The sequence below is a fragment of the Rhinolophus sinicus genome, linkage group LG02 (assembly GCF_036562045.2).
Source record: "Rhinolophus sinicus isolate RSC01 linkage group LG02, ASM3656204v1, whole genome shotgun sequence".
Classification (NCBI taxonomy): domain Eukaryota; kingdom Metazoa; phylum Chordata; class Mammalia; order Chiroptera; family Rhinolophidae; genus Rhinolophus; species Rhinolophus sinicus.
In genome coordinates this window covers 127,754,034-127,775,096 of record NC_133752.1, presented here as the reverse complement: position 1 = coordinate 127,775,096, position 21,063 = coordinate 127,754,034, and the positions used below count along the sequence as shown (strand labels likewise).

Genomic DNA, 21,063 nt, shown 5'->3' with positions numbered 1-21,063 from the left:
ATTGTTTTCTTTAAATGCTATTTCTTCATGGTTACCAAATGCATAGCACACAAGCTGTGACTCCCTAGTGCTTAATTGATCACAGTTCTCTTTCCTACGGAGGCTGGAAGCAATCTCAAAATGTATCCCAACACAGCACCCCAGGAAGCCACTCTCAATTTATTGGAATTGGCACAGAAAATGAAATCTATTTTCCTGCTTCATAGCCAAGTGATCAGTTGTCAGTTCTATAGCATTGAAGGCTGAAGATGTCTGCTTCTCTTCAAAAAGGCAATGCCTATGACCAATTATAATTTTGTTGAGTTCTTTTTTAGTCAAAATTCACCCAGGATACAAAAAATAGTGCTTATCTGAGACTTAGGTATTTGATGGCCTAGCATAGTTTTTAACAATACTGTTTTATTAAAGATTTTGCATTTGAAATATATGTGAGCAAATAAAATCTGTTTGAGGGTAAGTCCCCATGGTGATGCATTTATTTTCTACAGCTTATATTGGGGATGGAAAAGACTTGGACCTAAAGTTCTATGCAACCCCACCTTCGTTTAAAAAAAAAAAAATAAGTACCATACTCTTGTTCAAAAGCAAAGTCAACTCAAGGACTTGTCATTTCCATAGTTGAATATAATTTTTTATTTTCTTCTCTGTGCGATTAAATCAATTATATTTAATTTTCCACTAAATTATTGCAGTGTGAGACATTTTCTTGATATGTCACAAGGTCATCATAAACAGATTATGGTTGTCATTGTTTGTGGCCATGGCACTAGAACTAACATTACTGGTTATGCAGTGCTTTCTCTAATAAAAATATTGCGAACTTCAAAAGGTCACCCAAATGCAGCCTGGTGATTTTATATTCCAAAGCATAACAGCTAAAAGATGCTAAAGCTGAGTTTCTACTTACTGAACCACTAATTTGTCAACAAAATTCTTCTGGTGCCTAAGTTTATTTCTCTTTATAAGTAAATTGCCTGAGGATGCTGTACTAATTCTTTCAAGTCACTAAGACCTCATTTAATAGCTGACTGCTTCTATTGCTTAATAGCATAAAGAACAAATTTAAAGCAATGAGCACACTTTCCTCTAAAAATGTGAAGAGTACTTAATGTGTCTAAGATGTAGAATATATGCATATATGTATATAAGTGTCTCTACACATATACCTTTCCTAGCCCTGTCCTCTGAAAAGACCTTAAAACAGACTGATCAATTAGTAATGAGCATCCCTAGCACCAGATATGGTTTGAAAATAGAATTTCTCACTAAAAGAACCTGGGGCTTATTAGAGAAATGGGAGATTCCAGGTGTGACACAGGAACTATACAAGACAAGCCCAGAACATCTCATCATACCTGAAAGCAAGGAAGCTACCAAAGACTAGTGGTGTCATGTCAGACTTAGGAGCAACCTTAAAAAGGCTTCCAATGGCCAAAGATGTAATCGTTTAAACTTCATAAATGCAATATATTTAAACACTAGTAAATGCAATGTATTTTAACCTAAAAAAAAAAAATAACGCCATAATGAGTATTTCATGTGACTACATGTGAAAAAATTCTGAGAACTGTTTAAGCACAAAAACAGTTCACTCCCAGATTTCTACTTAGTACGCTGAGGTATGACTTCAGACACCTTTGACCTTTTCCTTTCCTTTAGTCCAATAGCCAGATACTATTACATGTCCCTTTGTACCCACTCACACAGGTTCCAAACTTCAATGTCAACCATGTCATCATCACGTGTGTCTAGTACTCCCCTGGTCTGCCTCCCAGTTTATATTATACCCTTCAGCGCTGCCTCCATTCCTCGCTTAAGTCATGATCTTCACCTAGAATTCTCTTCCTTCCAATAATGACTAGCTAAATCCTATCCATTCTTCAGGCCCAGCTTAAGTCTTACTTCCTCCATCGATTAAACAAGTGTGCCCCTACCTTATGTTAGGCATTGTTCTGAAGGTAGGTTTACGTCAGTGAACAAAACAGGCAAAAAACCCTGCCCTCATCCAGCTTACATTTTAATGTGGGAAGTGAATAAATAAGAAAAGCACACAGTATGCCAAGAGGTAAAAAGTGCCACCGAGAAAGCAACGCACAGAAGTAGGATAAGGATGCTGGGAAGTCATGGTAAATGGGACAGTCAGAGAAAGCCTCATGAGTAGGTAACATTTTGACAACATTCTGAAAAGGAACCTTGGGGTCTCTGGGGGAGAGAACATTTTAGGAGTAGGGACTCCATAAAGCCTTTTCTGATCCATCCCACTAGAACAAATCTTTCTCTTTTTTAAATGCCAATAGCAGTTTGCATCCTTCAAACATCATGCTTCTCTCACTAGAATGTGCATCTGTATTCCCACGATGCCCTCACTGAGTGGTAGCACTGAGCATAGCTGCTGAATGAACAATGAATTATTTACAAAGGAGCTATGGCCTGAAAAAACAAGTTTTGCATTTCAAATTTGTTTAACCTACTTACCATTAAAATAACTTTAAGCACTTGGATGGTCTGTCTCAAAGTAAGTTGACCTATGTATGTCCTACGAGACCAAAATTATATAATGAGATTATTCCAGGTAATTCAAAGGTCGAATTATATTTGCCAGAAATTGGAACCAATGTGGGTTGTTTTGCCAAAGTTTAAACCCCACACTGCCAATACTTGCAATTTGACATTGGACAAGTTATTTAAGCTTTCTAAGCTTTATTGCATTATCTATAAAGTGGAAGTAATAAGAGAACCTTGTTTCTATGATTACTGTGATAAAAAAAAATGAATGAAAGCACTGGTTCTGACACACCTAAGTGCTTGCTAAATATTATTGTAATTATTTCCATTAATAACTTTATCAAATCTTGGGTTAAATATGCAAAATGCAAAAACAACCAATGGACAGTTTAACCAATTATTTGATTCAATGGAAAAAGAAAGTTCATTTGTTTGTTTGATGGGACTGGCTGCTCAATTCAGGCAAAATAATATCAGTAGACTATGTTTTACACATACCCATCTGTGATTAAGGCAAGGTATGGAATTAATCAACAAAATTGAAGAAAATAAGAAATGGAATTTTTTTTAATAATTTTTCTTACTACTCTCCAACAGAGACTGTTTATTTCTTTCCCACTGTGTTAATTCAAAATGCACTGCACAAAGATTTTATCTCTATCATATATCCATGGAGCAAACCATGCAAATCCCAACCCTCCTTGTTTTGCAATTTAAAAATCCCCTTTCTAGAAATATCTTGGTTTATTCATGTGGCTGTCATGATAGACCTGTGATGAATTTCTGAAGCTAATATTCTCAGAAAATTGAAGCTTAGAGACATTAGATAATGTACCTGAATCATCTTGATCCATGTCTGGCACATAGATACTAAAGGTGCCTCCTCTGCCTGGAGCTGAAACACCAAGATGGGGTCCCCAGGGTTACTAAGGCTAGAAATGGACGCCTCAAGGATTGTTGGAAATCAACACATCCTTGAAGACTGAAGAAATTTCCACATGTATAAATCCCTATGAACACTCCCAGTCAAACAGCTCCCTGGCACTCCCTGTCTTTTCTTCCCAGAATCATAAATTGACTTTGTTACCTCACTGATGGCTTCTAGAAGATTTCTCTTCTTGCTTGATCCAGTATGAAACAGAATGCAGTCTCACAAACAAATCCATTTCCCTTTCCCTGAAGCTAGCACCTAAGTCCTTTTGAAATGTTTCTAAGTGTTTGTACTGCTAGGAACCATGGCAAATCAACAAGGATAAAAAGTGTGTAGCCCTACTGCCTAAATTGTGAAGAGAACAACAAAAGCGTGTCAAGTAAGATGTCAAGGGATTCAAATCAGACGCATCTATTCCAGCAGCCTCCTAAACATCAAGGAGCTAGAGAGGTGGCGATGAGGCAGGATCAGGTCAGAGATGCCCCCCAGAGCTGGTTCGAGAAAATGTGGTTAAGTGTTCTCCCACATCATTTCTTTCTCCCTTTTACTTTCTGCCCCAAACGCCACCCCCAGTCTTCTTGACCATCATCAGTCCTGTCTTATCTCTGCGGGATTTGTCCTATAAAAAGCAAAGAGTAGGGCTATAGAAGAGATTCCTCCAAAGCATCTAAGTCTCCAAAAAAAATAAGGAGGACGGGGCAATGAGATTCAGAAAAGGCAGCAACTACTTGAGGAAGATGATGGAGGGATTAAAAAAAAGGGGACTTATGGCAGTAAAGGAGTCAACATCCCTATATGTCCGACTGCCAGTCTATGGATTAGCCACTGAGACCGAAATCAAGAACACTGACCTTGCCCGCCCACCCATCCAAGCCCCTCCCCTCGCACATATTCCCTCCTTTCTATAAGATGCAATTTAAAAAAGTTGTTCATGGGTTTGTCTTCTCTCATTTCTATCATCCTAGAAATATAACTTGGGAAATATAGCCAATTTAAATGTTTGAAGTCATCTAGGAAAAGAACAATTTATTCATCCTAAGGGAACCACTAGATTCCACATAGAAACCATGAATCAGCAGAGACAAATCATTCTTTCAAGCATTATTTATCAAGATGCGATACTCTAGCCAGATGGGAGGGAAGTTGGAGGGAAGGGTAAAAAAGAAGGGATTAAAAAGTACAAATTGGTAGTTACAAAAAAGTCATGGGGATGCAAAGTATAGCATAAAGAATATAGTCAATATTGTGATAACTGGAGGTGGTATCAGATGGGTACTAGATGCATAGGGGTGATCACTTCATAAGTTATGTAAATGTCTAATCTCTATGTTGTACATGTGAAATTAATATGTCAACTATAATAGAAAAATAAAAAATATATTTAAAGAAAAAAAAGGATGTAATATTCTACCTACATCAGAGTCATCCAGGGTCCATGTTAAAATGTAAGATTTCAGGGACTACTGCAGTCTTAGCTATAACTGAATATCTAGTGGCAGAAACCTAGAAATTACATTTTAAACAATGCCTCATGTTATTCTTATGCATCTTACGTTTGAAAACTACACTTTATAGAGTGTACAGAGAGTAATCATATTGCAATATATAAACTTATCAAATCAAGATGTTTGATACCTTAAATTTACACAACGTTATATGTCAATTATATCTTAAATTAAAAAAAAGAAAACTACACTTTAGAGACTTAAATGCTACCTTATAGTTTTAGCTGAGGTTCAGGTCAGACAAATTCCAAGTTAGAATTCTTTTGGTCAGTGATACAGAATATATCCTTTGCCTTAGACACTGGAATTTTCTTTATAAGAAGTTCCATTTCCTTCATCAGCCCAGTATTCTCTTTACTGAAAGATACCTTGCCCACTTGTCTAAATTACTGTCTTTTTTTCTTCAGTCTCTTCCACTAAAAGAGAAGATAAAAGCACTGGATGGTTCTTTTATACATTTGTTACCACCACCCTATCTGTACCTTCCATTAGTGCTGAAAGCATGACAAAGAAAACCACTCCAAATTCAATTGATTTGAGCTAAAAGCCACTAGTCTGGGAGCTGGGCCAATAAATAAAGTAGCAAAAACTTATATGAGCCAATTAGATATGGATATGCAAATGAACTGGCCATGATATCAGGGTCAAGCAATAATATGCAAATAAACTGGCATCTTATTGAGCTAACAAGACAGGAATATGCATAAGTTGGCTGTGATGTCAGAAGCCTTCCTCATGATTTTAGGCTTGAATGTTAGAATATCAAATTCTGTGACACTTCAAAATGTTTAATTACAATACTGATAAAATAATCTGAATCCCTAAGATGTGAATAAATTGATCTAAAAACAAATGACAAATCTTTAAACTGGATCATCCTAGAAACTGAGCGGTTAAGAAGGGTATAGCCAAGCCCAATGCAAGCTGAGAGCTAGGCACAATTACCACAGGATGGATAGAAATGTTCTGTCTGAAGGACTAATAGTGGTTTGAAGGAAATGAGAAGAGCAGATACGGAGTGTGGGCTATTTCAGCAATCCAAAGAAACGAGTGATAGGTTACAATGAATTTGTTAGAACAGTTAGCACAAAAACTCCTAAATAAGTCCTTTAGCTGGAAGGTACGTATCCAATCATTCAGTAAACATCATCTGAATACACCCTCTGAGCTGGGCACCATGCCAGTCCTTGGGTATGTAAGGAAAAGTCACAACAGACACTTGCACAGCGGAGGGTGAGCCAGAACACCATCCTAAATGTTTTACGTACGTTAACTGATTTAATCCGCATTACAACACTATGAGGTAGGTACTATTTTTAATGCTATTTTATCCATGGAACTGAAGCACAGAGAGGAAACTGACCTTCCGAAGGTCACAGAATTATACATGCAGAGTTAGGGTGTCAACCCAAACAGTCTCTCTTCAGACTCCATGAATAAAACATACGACATCTAAGTCCTTAGCCTTTCTCAGCAGGTGAAACCTGGAGAGCAGATGGCTAACTACATGTTACAGTTTGAGAGATGGCCAAAAATTCTGCCTCATTCCAAAATTCCTTTAAATCCAAACTAAAATTCCATCATGAAAGCCATTAATATAAATTGGTTGATTGTTTGATTAGTTTTTGGCTACTTAGAAAAGACGGGATCAATGAGTCCATAAGACCAGATATTAATAGATTACATTAATATTATGTAATAGATTTCCAGGCTGAAAGGACCACCTCAGTTTCTCCCTGTGTACAGACTGGCACGTTATTTTAGTGATCGATTCTTTGCATACTAAAGAGGATGAAACACAAAAACAGTATAGTGATATCAGTGATAAAGGTGAAAGGATGTTGCCAGAACATTTTGAAAGCAAGTCCAGGTCTAAGGTATTTGAATGACTACTAGATGGTAGAGAAAGATTAGAGAAAAAATGCATCTACTACTCAATTTTATCAAGGCCTGACTCTGGAAGACAGTGTGTGTGATATTGTGGGGGTAGGGGGTGATCAGTAGATGTAATAGTACAAAAGCTTACTACCCCTCTGTGGGGTCAAAATTAGATGTTTAAATATTAAAATTGAAGAAACTGGAACTTCAATTGACAATGTACCAGGAAAATAGAGCTCAACTGGAAAATGTTGACAAGAGAAACCCACAGATGGACAAGTGAAACTAGTGAGCACCAAAGAGGTCTGAGCTAAGGCATTTTTACTCATCAAAATGAAACTCCCAATTTAGAAGGTGACAAATGCTTTCGGCCATTGAAATGCCAAGTTCAGTGGATAAGTGTAAAACATCTTGCTGGGTTGAGTAAGCCAAAATGTGGCAGATGAACTTCAGTGTGAGCAAGTTTAGAAATAATACATTGAAAGAAAAAAATTAGACTATAAATAATAGGGTCAATTATAAACCAAGAAAAAGGTCACACAGAAGAATCCAGGGAAGACATTCACAAAGTGTATTATTACAACCAAAGTGGCTTGGTGTTGTCACAGATTTTGTAAATATGTACAAGAGCGGGAAAACGCCCTACCTTTGTCCAAGACTAAAGCTAAAACTCATCCATGTATGGAGTATATGTATTTATGGTTGCCCACCTCAGGCAAGATATAATGGTATTAGATGACTAACTGCGAGAGGAAAGCGGCTAAAACAGGGATGAAGGGGCTGTGTGAGGACAGGCTAAGATTGGGACTTTGTAGTCTAGAAAAGGAAAGCTGAGCGGAGAAATGATTAAAGTCTGAAAATCATGAAAGGCAGAGCTAGAGTAATACCAATCTGTTTATCACATACCACAATACTAGAATTAAGAAGCGACCTTGATGTTTGAAAGCACATAGATAAAAGGGAGGGCCATTCAGAAAGATCTCAAAGGCACTTTTCTACTCAAAAGTTCTTTGTCAAACTTTTTTTGCTACTTTCCAGTTGGGGAGTAAAAGCTGGTTACTCTAGGAAACGGAACATACATGTATGGGTCTGTTTTGAGCTATCTGCTTAAAAGGGGACATCTCCACACCTTTATTTTGTGCTGTCTTATAGGGCCCCCATGCCGTTCCATGGGTAACTAGCAGAAACTGACCCCACAGCTGCATCTCTCACAAATCCAACCCAGAAGGGCTACATTCCCATCCTTGAGTTGACCATTTTATCCTCTGCTCTCCACTCCATATACAGGAAAGGACTAAGGAGAGTCAAATTTTTTTTTTAAGAGATCATTGTGTTGGCACAATTAAGGCCCCAAATTATTCCTGTTTTTTTAAAAACTACATCGGGTGGGCTTTTCAAGAGTTATTAGCCATATTATCCACATTTGATAAAGATTTTTTCCTAATAAAACTATTAAAAATATATAGCAAATACATATGCCATCTTTTTCTTCCTTTTATGAAGTTACAAGATTCCTGTCACCTACAACAGGTGACAATGGCAAATACTATTGAGTCTCAAACACTGTAACAATGCTCAAAGGAATAAACATCAGAAATGATCTTTTTTAAAAAATCGTACTTTATTATAGTCACCTCCACCTCCAAAAGGATATTTGGGTTGTAGTTGGTCCCTCATTCCCTTATTCCTAATGTCTGTTAGGTTTAAACGTGTCCCTCTCTTTTCCTCTTCTCCGTAGTCTTCCTTCACTGTGGCACCAGGAGCCACTCTGAGAGCAAGGATTGTGTCTAACTATGTTTGCATGCTCATGTTACATGTTAGGGGAACATGTTAGGGGAACAGCCCTCAACGTTCCCTGCCTAAACAACCAGTTAGGAATTTTTAAATTCTGCCAGCTTAGCTGGTTATTTTGTCTTCATCTTCTATCTGATCTGACTTAATTTTTCCTACTGAAATTCTTTGGGCACCATATAGTAATCTTATTACACTAGCAATAGCTAACACAAAATAAAAATTAAAAAATGTAAAAATTAAGAAATATAATTATTGCTTTATTTTAGCTGTCATTTTCAGATTTTTCTTCCTTCTTTTATTCCCCCTCATCCCCTTTAGTAGTAACTGTCTCCAGGAAATAATGTAGACATTACTACAGCTATTCCTCACAATCATAAAGATATTTTTCAGCAAAGAAATAAAGACAAAAATGGTCCCCTGGTCACATCTTTTGCCCAGCATGAACAGATAAGGTAATGATTCAGCATCTTACTTGCTTTGTAGACTAACTCCTTATAAAAGGAAGTCAAGAGATCATAGCAGCTGGTTGCCTTCGTGAATTACTAATAACCTAACTGCTATATTTCATTCTCAGTGATCCCTGCAAAACTAGGTGGCTCCCTATAAATTTCTTTCTACAAATAAATGATTAGGTTTTTACTTAGGTAATTAACTTTTTTACTTAGCAATATGAAATAAGCACATTATTTTATATTCTTGGCAACATTAAACTGCTTTTACCCAAAACAAAAGCAATATGCTTGATTAACTTAAGAAATTCATAGATTCCAAACTACTAATTTCAGGCAATATGATAGTGTAATTAATGGTCCCCCATGAACCAAAAATTGCTAATGCATATTTAGTGATAATATACTTGCATATATATAATACATAGTGATAATATACTTGCAGAACTAATACACATATATACATATATATACATATACACATATATATACATATACATATATGTATATACATATATATACACACATATATATATCTTTCAGGTTTCACAGTTATCTACTGATCTTACAGCTGGCATTTGTGTATAATATTATGAACTTTCATATCATAATTAAGGGGAAAAATGCTTTTACAATATTTCCCTAGACTTTTAGTTTTAAACTTTTATAAAAGCTTAAGAAATAAAGTTAATATAACCTATAACCCCACCACTTATTTTTAATATGGGAGGTAAAAAATTAAGTCCCCAAACTAGTCCCTCTAATCCCTTCCCATTCAGAGACAGTTAATTGTCTCAAGAAATAATTTGAAATTTTATATCCATATTTTCTTTTCTGCATTATATAAATTATACACACACAAATATATATGCACTCTACAAAAATGGGATCATATCCAACACATTATTCTCTAATGTTTTTCACTACAATAAATAGAGATCCTTCCAGGCCAGTACACATGGATATGCTATTCCTATTACACTCATTGCATAGCATCTCTTTGTTTGCAAGTATCATAACATATTTAGTAAATCCCTTATAAATATATAATTTTATGAGGAAAACTATTTAATTGCACCAAAGGACTTCAAACAAGACCTAAATAAATAGAATAATGTGCTCCTGGATAGGAATATAGTAAAGATGTCAGTTCCTCCCAAATTAGTATTAAATGCCATAAATGAAGTTAAAAGTAACAGACTGGAAGAAGATAAGGAATTAATATCTCTATAATAGAAAGAGCTCCTACTGTCAATAAGAGAAAGAAAAACAATGGGGGGAAGTTTCCATTTCTGTTTAATGTTCCTAAAATTTCCTTGCTGCTACTTCTACTATTGGCTCCTGAGGCTGAAAGGTAAAATTTACACAGTCTGATCATGCTTCTAAGAAAGAATTTTAAAGTAAGATGCAATTACCCTAAGTTCAAAACCTAAAAATGTGTTGCTTTAAAAAGACAACTGCAATTGATTGCAAAGAGGACCAAAAAAAATCAGGTCATTAGCTTGTAGATTTTCATCGGCTATATTTTCAGGAGTTTGAATCCATTAAAACACTCAATCCAGCAGCATTGTTTTGATAGCAAATTGAGGATATCTGTGACAGTCACTTAGAGCCAATGTAAAAATACATTCCCTTACAAAAGTAAAAACCAACATTTTTAAGAGAATTTCTCAATTTCTAGACTTTACAAAACTACTTAAATATTTGAAAGCTGCTTATACTAAAAGTTGCCAATTCATGTTTTATATAAGAATTTCACTGAAAAACTTTAAAAATAGTTTAGTGGCAGAGATTTTAGAAGAGGCAGTGAATGCTTATGAATTATGTAAGCCTGAACTTTCATTTTAATAACTTCATTAAAATATAAAAACCTTAAAAGCCTCTCAACAGGAATTTAACTTTATGGAAATGCTTTATATGTGCCCTGACCTTGCCAAAAGGCATGCCTAAGGCATGATTTAGCAGTTATTACAGGGCAAAGCTTAATAATAAATACCTATCTGAAAATGGCAGCATTTGTCCTTGCCTCCTTGGCCTCCAGTGGAGTTGCAACTCAGCCATAAACAGACCCTCTCCTGAGAGACAGCAGGATGCACTGGGAAAGAAACAGTGACTGACATTGGAAAACCTGGGTCTGAAGCCTTTAACCTTTCTTATCCTCAGTCTGTTCATCTATCGGGGTGTTAATGACAACACTTGCATTAGTAGGAGAAGTACAGCAGGTCCTCAGATACTGTCATCTCCCTTGTAACATTGAGGAGACACTGTAGGAACTTAACTTTTGTTTATATCAATGGGCCTGTAGTTAAATTGGTTGCATTATACTTCGTTGCACTTCAAGTCACAGAACCGATTGGCAATGTTTGGTGAGGACTTACTGTAATGTCCGTGGAAACTGTACATTAACAGCGCTACATACATGTTGGTTATTTCTAAGCAAGAGGCAGTTCTTGATTAGCTATTTTTCTCACCACATCGTGGTTCCTAGAAAATATGTTCCTACATGGCTAACTATTGCATGTGTGTGCATGCTTAAAGAATGGACCTCCACTATTTACACAGCGGTCATCAGCTTAGATGAACTTATACTACAGGAACAGGCTAAGGCTCACCAGCAAATTCTGCTCCCCTCTTCTGTTACTATTTGGCCGCAAGACTCAATATATTTTATAAGACATAAGAACCTCAGTATGTTTCTCAATTACTATATTTCTACCTCTAAGTTATTTATTTGAATTTTCTGATACCACCTTTCCAACCCGTTTTTTTTTGTTTGTTTTTTTTTGGGGGGGTTTTTTTTTATAACAGACCCAAGACAAACACAGCTAGTTAGGCCAATAAATAGGAATAAAGAGGAAGAATAGAGCCTCTGTCATCCTAATTATGAAGTTAGTGCCTGGTTGCTGGACAAATGCTCCCTCGCTCTAAAATGAAACACCACAAGATGGAACCAGCTGTTGCTATGTTAATTTGGCTAGAAGTGGCAGGGCCTGGTCCCAGTGTAACCACCCCCCGCCCCACCTCCACTTGTCTTTCCAAATAATGGTGCCCCAGCTAATGAATACTTAATTGGACACTGTATAAGTCACCATTCATTGCCCATTGTTGGTGCGGAATTGAGTGGTCAAGATTCCAACTTTCATTTAACTTCACAAATTCTCAAATCTTTACAAATAATGCTAACACCAAAACGAGAAGAAAAGTGCCTATATAAACGGTCACAACTTTGCAGCCCTTCAGCCCTCTTCAGTTTGTCTTCCTCTACCTGATTTCCTTTTCTATATCAAACATATTCCCAGGCTGTGCTCATACTGGCATTTTTTTCTGAAATGAAAAAATTCTGCCTGGATTATGCATCTGCTCTACAGCCTTCACCTTAGATGAATTGCTTTCCTTGCCAAGAGGAAAAGCAGCTCAGTGAAAATACTGAGAAACATGGTAAGAAATGTGAAAAAGTGTTGTGTATTAGTCCTACAGCAGCGATGCTTCCTCTATGCCACTATGATTTGTTACTTAACTAATTGTTAAATTTGCCCATATCAGTAATGTTGAACAGGGCCTGTCTCAAATAACTAGCCAGCCTGACCCAAGGTTAAACCAATTGCTTAGGAAACATTTTCTCTGAAGTTATGAACCTAAAGACTATCTATATTCCACAGCCCAGGGATAAAAGTGTCAACGTTTCACAGGATGCTAAGGGAGACATAAACATGAAATTAGGAGGTACATGCCAGCCACATCTTCAAATTTAAAATTAAAAAAAAAAAAAAAATGTTCTTCACATATACCGCAAGCAGGGATCCTTTTATTTTTAATAAAGGTATCTTTAGTATTCCTGTAATAGAATTCAACAAAATAAAATTCAAGTATTATGTAAGTTTAGCCCAAAGCGAAAGAGAAAGATATTATCTTCTTTTTACATAGCCAAATCATATAGATATAAATTTGGGTATATTAATAGATAGATGTGTCTTTCAAAATCAACTTGCCCACACACGATTATAATATAGATTTTGATTCTTATAACAGCCACTTGAAATTTTTTTTTAAAAATCTAAAGTAGTCCAGCCATCTTCAATGCTGTCAAAGATACGAGTTGTATTAGAAATTAATATTCGCTTGCAAGAAAGATGCAGGAATGGGATTTTTTTTTTCCATCTTGTGAGGGTCAATGAACAAAAAGATGTTTCTTTTTATTTGTTTGACTGCTCTTGGTTTGGGTGGTTCTTGTCATTGCCTAACTGCATTTAAATTTCAAAATTATTTCATCCGAAATGTAAAACAGCAGTGAAATGTTATTACCAACAGAGATGATTCATTTCAAAGATGAGATTCCATCAACAGAGCTTCTACACTCTCCACTGAGAAGTCTGGAATATTGCATTTGTTTCTGGAAACACATTTGAGAAGAGAGACATTAACTTTCTGAAGCAAATCCAGAGGGAAATCAGGGTCACTCAGAGGGCACACACACTCTCGGGTGAGGAACTGTTCAAGGAATTGGAGATGTTAAAGCCGCAAAAGAAAAGACTTAGGGAGAACACAGTAACTGCCTGCACATATGTGAGAAAAGAATTGACCTTACTCTTGTTAACTATAAAGATCTGAGCTGGGATCAACGGGTATAAGCAATGAAGGTACAGACTTGGTTCTACCCATTTCAGTACCTAAGCAAAGGCCAGAGGCAAGTTTAGCAGATGACGTCCTACTCACCTCCATGGGTTAGGGAGTTAACTTGTTACATCCCTCCAATCTCCCAAAACTGTCTCACTCTAGGTGAGAACTAAAGCTCCAAAACATCATGCCCAACCTGGAGCAGGTATCAGCACATGGAAGAACACATCTATTAAAGACAAATTTACCCTCACCAAGAGCCAGTATTTTATTTTTCCTTTAAAAACTTAAGGATGAAAGAGACTACTACTGGTGATGGTGATGATGGTGATGGTGATGATGATGATAAATAGCTATAGTCTAGTCAATACTTTTGATCCTGTTTAATCCTAACCATAATCCCATGAGGTTGATTTTATCCCCATATGCAAATGAGGAAAGGAAGGCTTGGAAAAGTAAAGTGACTTGCTCAGGGTCACAGAGTGAATAAGTGGCACATCTGGTCCTCACTCTGGCTGTGTCTGGTACCTAAGCTTGCCTGTGTACCCACTACATTCCACAGTCTAGACTGCACACTCTCTAATTTCAATCAGCGATAATCCCCAAACCATAGAAACCTCAACCCTAGAAGATAATAAATGCTTTTGAGGTGCAAAATGATCATCAGTTGACTCACAATTAATGCCCTCTATAGATTATTTTGACAAAGTAACAATATCCAACTGTGCCTGCAAATGCCAACACATGCAAATCCCTATGACTTAAAAGATAAATAGCAAATGCCCTAATGAGGAAAAGAAAACTGCTCTGTATTCTTTTTTTTCTGTTTCTTATTTCTGCTGGAAAATCGTGTCCAGAAGGAATCTATGTTCTTTTCAATAACTGGAAAAAAAAAAAAAAAAAAAAAACAAGGAAGTTTAGTGTTTCCAAGTTGACATAATACAGAAAGAGCAACCATGAAACAGTGAGCTGTGGCTTCCCAGCGGGAAGACAATCATATGCAGCCAGGGAGTTCCTGGGCAGTTTTAATTTACTTTTAATCATTTCAGAAGTCATGCCTCAGAGGTATGAATTGAAAGTTTCATAGCATCTTGCCTTTTTTTTTTTTTTGTCCCTCCTTTTTTAGTTTGGCAAAAAGTACTAAAACCAAACAAAAAAGAAATGGGTAGAACCAATCTAAGAACCAATTTGCTTCTCCTAGAAACTTTAGATATCCTAGCCTCATCTTCATTATTCTTTATTTTTCACTGTCCACATATTTCACTTGACCAGACTTGTCTTCCTTTGATTGTGTCCTATAAATACCTTTTCTCATTCATGAGACTGTGAAGTTCTTTAATCATCACGGTTGCCAGGCACCCTATTTATTTCTTTTTCTGTGTTTCCATGGCACACTAGATTTATCCCTTCCCACAACCTATCACACACTATAGGTATCTGTGGCTCTTTCTCTGTGAATTTCTTTTGCCAGAGACCTAACTGAATACATTTTTACATGGCCATCATCTAGCATTACCTAGCGTATAGTAGACCCCCAAAACAGCTGAAATTTAAATGAAAATAAGGACATTTTATCCCCCACATTGGGCTTATAGTACGAACGAAACTGAATTGAATCAGATCAAATTGAACTAAATTGAATGTATTAAGATATTATGCCACAATAAAGTTATCCAGATTATATTTAATGACAAATTGATTAGCATAGCCTACGCACAGCTATGATGCTGTGATTCTAATGACTGATAGGCCTAGGATTACCTATTATGATACCATAGAAAAGACAGCAACATTTGGGCATAATGCAGAGGGTGCCGAAAAATGTATACACATTTTAAGAAAGGAAAAATTTGTACTAAAATTGTAATACAATGAATCATGCTAGCATTCATTTGATTAATGCCATCCTGTTGAGCGAACGTCATACTACACTTTGCTACCGTAATTCAATTCCATTTCAAAAAGTAATATATAGATAATGCACTTAAGATATGTACATGGTTTTTTTTGGCACCCCCTGTATTGTAGTTAGTTCTTTAAACTGAGGCCATAATGGTAGACACAATCTAAATCATTATGTACTTAGTGTAGCTAGGAAATGTAGAACCAACCTCTGGAAGGTTGACAGTACTTCAGAAAAAGGCAAATAATGTATAAAGGAATATGAATTGACACTGTCAATTCTACGAGATGATCCCCCAAACAGATCTTAAATTTCATTTCCTGGGCTAAGTCACCTTCTTGATCCAAGATTTGCTGTAATCCCAGAAGGAGAGGTATCCAATCACCACCAGACCCTCAACCCACTCCTCTCTTGTTAGCTCTGGCTTCTAAAAACCGGTCAATCAGCATCAATCACCATCAGGGCAAAGCCCTGTGTTAGACACTTGAAATTCAGTCAGTGAGATGGGCATTGTCTATTTACGAAGCCTACAGTCTCAAAAAGATCAACTATACGCAAGTACAAAAATAATTACAAATCCTGTTTTAAAAAAATCAACAGAATGTGAAATGAAACGAGGTTTTCCTCACCCAATGAATGTAGTAGACTGATTTAGGAGTTATAGGCAATTCTGCTCTCAAAATTATATCCCTTTGCATCAAAAATTTATAAACCAGATAAACATTTGGTAAAATGCAAACTGATGATGGGTGGGTAGAGATATCCCTTCTTTACAATCTCTGCTTAACTAGCATAGAGTTGTCTAATGATGAGATCAGATGTCTTCAAATTCTGATGCTGTTCACCTATCAGTAAAGCCTTTGGAGCACACTCCTCCTTATATGTTTACTTCTAGGCTTATAAATTTTGTACATTTACTATTGTAGTAATATAAAATGGATACAATAAATTTATTTAAAACTAGAAAAAAGTAAAGGCTAAAAAGCAAATGTAAAATACTCATTTTATAATCTTTTATGAATAAAAATGTTCTCCTTTAAAATGTTACTAATATTACTATCACGTTAGTAAATATACCTCATTATATTTGAAGACAGTTTTAACTTTGTGACAAAGCAATTCATAAATATTAGATGTTTTCACTTAGCTTTAAAGAGTGTAGCATCTGCAAAAATACCTCACAAAGGCACAATATTCCTAATATTTAATAGGGACTTAGTTTAAAATTTAGTAAATATAAATCAGTATACCACATTGTTTGAAGTTTTTGATGTCTGTTTAAATTTTTAGTCAACTTCTCTCACCTAAAAGGGATTATTTTTTACATCTAATTAGACCAACACAGAGCTCACTGCAGAAGTTGAAGAGGTGCCAGCTGTCATTGTTATTTTTCACTCACGTGAAATGTATTTGCATTATTAAATTTTCAAACCACCGCTGTTGTGTTTCAGGAATCATTTTAAGCAACATGCTCATTTTGTGAGGATTAGTTTGTTACAGTTAAACAATATAATCCATAAATCAGTATAACTTTGGCTCATATAAAGCTGCAGTACATGGCAAAACACTAAAAGCAAATAAACAAGTGAGGGCCCCACGTTACCCCACCCCTTCCTCACCCCCCACGGTGGTGCTCAGCTGCCTCCTCAGCAACCCTTGAATACTGTGTGTGAATCTTGCCCAAACAAGGGCACCACTATGGTTCTATATCTCAGATCTTAGTAAATCTGTAATCCTTTATTATCTTTAGAAGAAAAAATACATAAAGCAGAAATTCTATTTTCTTCCCCATGGGGAACATCTAATTCCTCACTATAGAGACTATAGAAGACTAAAGGTTTCTAGTTTAGAAACCAAAAACCTGCCAAACGTACATTTTTTCTTTTACCGCAGGCAGAAAAATGTATTTCAATTTTTCTTCCTTTAACAACCAATTACTCATTAACCCAGAAGAACAATGCATTGTAATTTATCAATGCAATGTATAATGTTTATGTAAAAACGGTACACATTCTGATAAATGGTAAGCTCTTCATAAACTTCAGAGATAACATCATAATCTAAAGAGATAAACGCATATAAAGAGGCACTAAGCTAGTTAGTTTCAGGACTTGCCGTGTCACACAAAGGATAGGAATGAATGGCTGGATGTCTAACTGGTAAACAAGAAAACTGGAGAGTATTTGAAGAACTATCCTAGGGACAAAAGCATAAAATCATGCACTCACCAAATACGTAGTAAATACCTTCCTGCTAAGTATCACAGCAGGCTAGAAGCTGGAGATACAAAGATGAATAAAATGTGCTTCATGCTCAGAGCTGACTCAGGGAAAGCCACTTAAAAAGACATGCGTGAGATTTAGATCAGGAATCTACAAACCTTTCCTATAAAGGACCAGATAGATACTTTAGGCTTTGTAGGCCATATGGTCTCTTGCAACTATTCAACTCTGCCCTTGTAATACAAAAACAGACATAGACAATATGTAAACAGTGGATGTGGCTGTGTTCTAATAAAACTTTATTTGTGGACACTGACATTTGAGTTTCATATAAATTCATGTCTCATGAAATGTTACTCTTTTTGTTTTGTTTCAACCTTTAAAAAAGTAAAAACTTTCTTAGCATATGGCCTACAAAAACCACGCAGCAGCCGGATTTGGTCCATAGGCAGCCATTTGCTGAGCCCTGAAAAAGCTTAATAGGACTTTAGAGGAGCTCAGAGGAAGGGTAGGTAACCCCACCTGGGGGTGTTGGGAGACTTCCTGGAGAATGAACTGAGCTAAAGGATTATGTAGCTCAAGGGACAGTATGAGCAAAGGCACAGCTGTGTGAAACGGACTGGGAAGTGCCAATGAACCACAAGCCACATCGCTACAGCAGAGAAGAGAAATGAAGTTGGAGAGAAAAGCCAGGGTGATCAAGGAAATTGAACTTTATGCTGAGGAGGTGGTGAGCAGCCACCGAGGGATTTAAGTAGGAAGTCTGTGTTGGAATGGACCGCAGTGGATGGAGCATTCCAGAACAGCAATTCCAGCTCTGTCTGTGAAGTCAGTCTGATGTGTGTTAGGATCCCAGTTCTGCCTCTAACCAAGCATCTGACCTCAAATCAGGTTTCTTTTCTAAATCTCAATTCCCTCATTTGACTATCAACATAATACCTGTCTTAGTGTTTGTTATTCTTTATTTTTGCACTGTTTGCTTCCTTTATGGCACATAGCGTCGCAATTGGTAACAGGGGTTCCATGCTAACTTAACTGATGTCCCACCTGGATTGCAGGAATGTGTCATTATCAACGTACATCACGTACCTAGCATGACGTCTGACAGAGCAGGTGTTCAAAAGGAATTAATGAATAAATGGAAAAAAATATCAACCAATCATGAAGCCAACATTCTCCCACCTTTTCATTCTATCAGCCAGTGTCTATGCTAACTTCTTGTTTTGCAAGGATAAATATGCTGCACCATTTAAAACTTGGGGGGAAAAGCAATGAGAAAAAAAATGTATCATTTATTCTCTATACAATTATCTTATCCATAATAGGTTTATTTTCCTGAGAGAATTCTAATTCCGTTACATTTTAGTACATGGTGGTTGTTTTTTCCCTCTTCCACGAAGATGCATTTCCTTCAAGAAATTGTCTTTAGGCAATTTTCTAATTTATGTGGCACTAGACTTGAAGTGAAGCAAAAGTTTTTCAGTGCACAGTTCATCAGACTTTTAAACTTAAACTCAGAGATAGGATAACAAGTGGCCCATTTCAATAATGATCCACAAATGTCTCTATCCCTCCATGTGTAAATTGCCAAAAGGGCTTCGTTATTTCACTGCCCAATATCACATCACAGTGTAAGTTGTGCATATATGATTTATCTAATCATGAGATTTCTAGGACTCTTGTTTCAGGGCAAATCAGAAAGCAATATGTAATTTTTATGTGAAATTACTCCTTAGTGCTCAAGTTCATTCATTCATTCAATAAATGTCTACTGAGCACCTACTGTGTGCCATGCAATGTTAAGTCTTTCCTTTTAGAGATATTCATGGAACATATTTTTAACATGTTTACTTTGTAAACAACTGTCAGCCAATTTCTTTTTCCTATTATATGTATGGGTAATAATGACCTACTTGGAAAAATCCTAACAATTCTAGTTGTAGAATATAAAAAATCATAGGACTATTTAAAGCATATGGATTTTAAAAAGCATGATCTTCAGTTTCTGTCATCCTTCTATTTTCCAAGAAGTTATGTCAGCATCCTAAAATCTAACCTCATTTACATATGAAAGAGTTGCTTTTGAAAACTCAGATGTTGGGCTTATTGCCATTGTTGTATAAACAACTTAGTTTCCCTTTTTTCCTTTTGGCTCTACAATGCTTTAGGAGTGATTAGAAATTGAGAATATCCAGGATGCTGAAGTGACACATAATTTAATCAACATACCAAATCCGTTATGTAGAAAAACCCTGTCACTTTCCAAGGAGTGCTCTTAATTGCATTCCAACACATATTTTGTCATCACTCAAGTCTTGAATAAAATTAAACAGGAGACAGTATACCTGAGAAAACAGTTTAATTATATTTCTGAAAATGAGTTCTTTCCAAGAAACTTCTGTCCAAATGTGATGAGATCCCTGGGACTTTTTAATTTTAATTTTCAATTACTAACTTGTTACCCAAAATAAGTGAGAAGATACATATTCATTCAGTTTCATACATATATATTCTATGAATATTTGTATTTATACATGCATTCTATTTCATATATATGTATATATATGTACATATATATACAAATACATATATATATTTCATATATATGTATATATATATACACAATATCCTGTGTATATTGTGTATATTTCACTAAAATGCTAAGTTGTCCTTAGGATTTTGGATAAAATTTTATATATATATATATATATATATGTATATATATATGTATGTATATGTATATATATGTGTATATATATGTATGTATATATATGTATGTATATGTATATATATGTGTATATATATGTATGTATATGTATATATATGTGTATATATATGTATGTATATATATGTATATATATGTATATATGTATATATATATATATACATACACATATATATATATATATATATATATATGTATATATATGTGTATATATATATAAAATTTTATCCAAAATCCTAAGGACAACTTAGCATTTTAGTGAAATATACACAATATACACAGGATTTAGACTTAACATTCAAAAACAAACAAACAAACAAAACAGAAACAGACTCATAGATACAGAGAACAAACTGATGGTTGCCAGAGGGGAGAGGGATTGGGGAGCTGGATGAAAAAGGTGAGGGGATTAAGAAATACAAATTCATAGTTACAAAATAGTCAAGGATACGTAAAGTACAGCATAGAGAATATAGTTAGTAATATTACAAAAATTATGTGTAATAACAGGTGGTTACTAGACTAATGGGAGAGAAT

At 35.7% G+C, this 21,063-nt stretch overlaps 1 protein-coding gene across 3 annotated transcripts in view; it reads left to right on the top strand.

Annotated features, from left to right (window-relative positions):
- SYT1 (synaptotagmin 1) overlaps nt 1-21,063 on the top strand; it is a 505,880-nt gene that overhangs the window by 416,426 nt on the left and 68,391 nt on the right. The gene's annotated exons all lie outside the window — the stretch shown is intronic.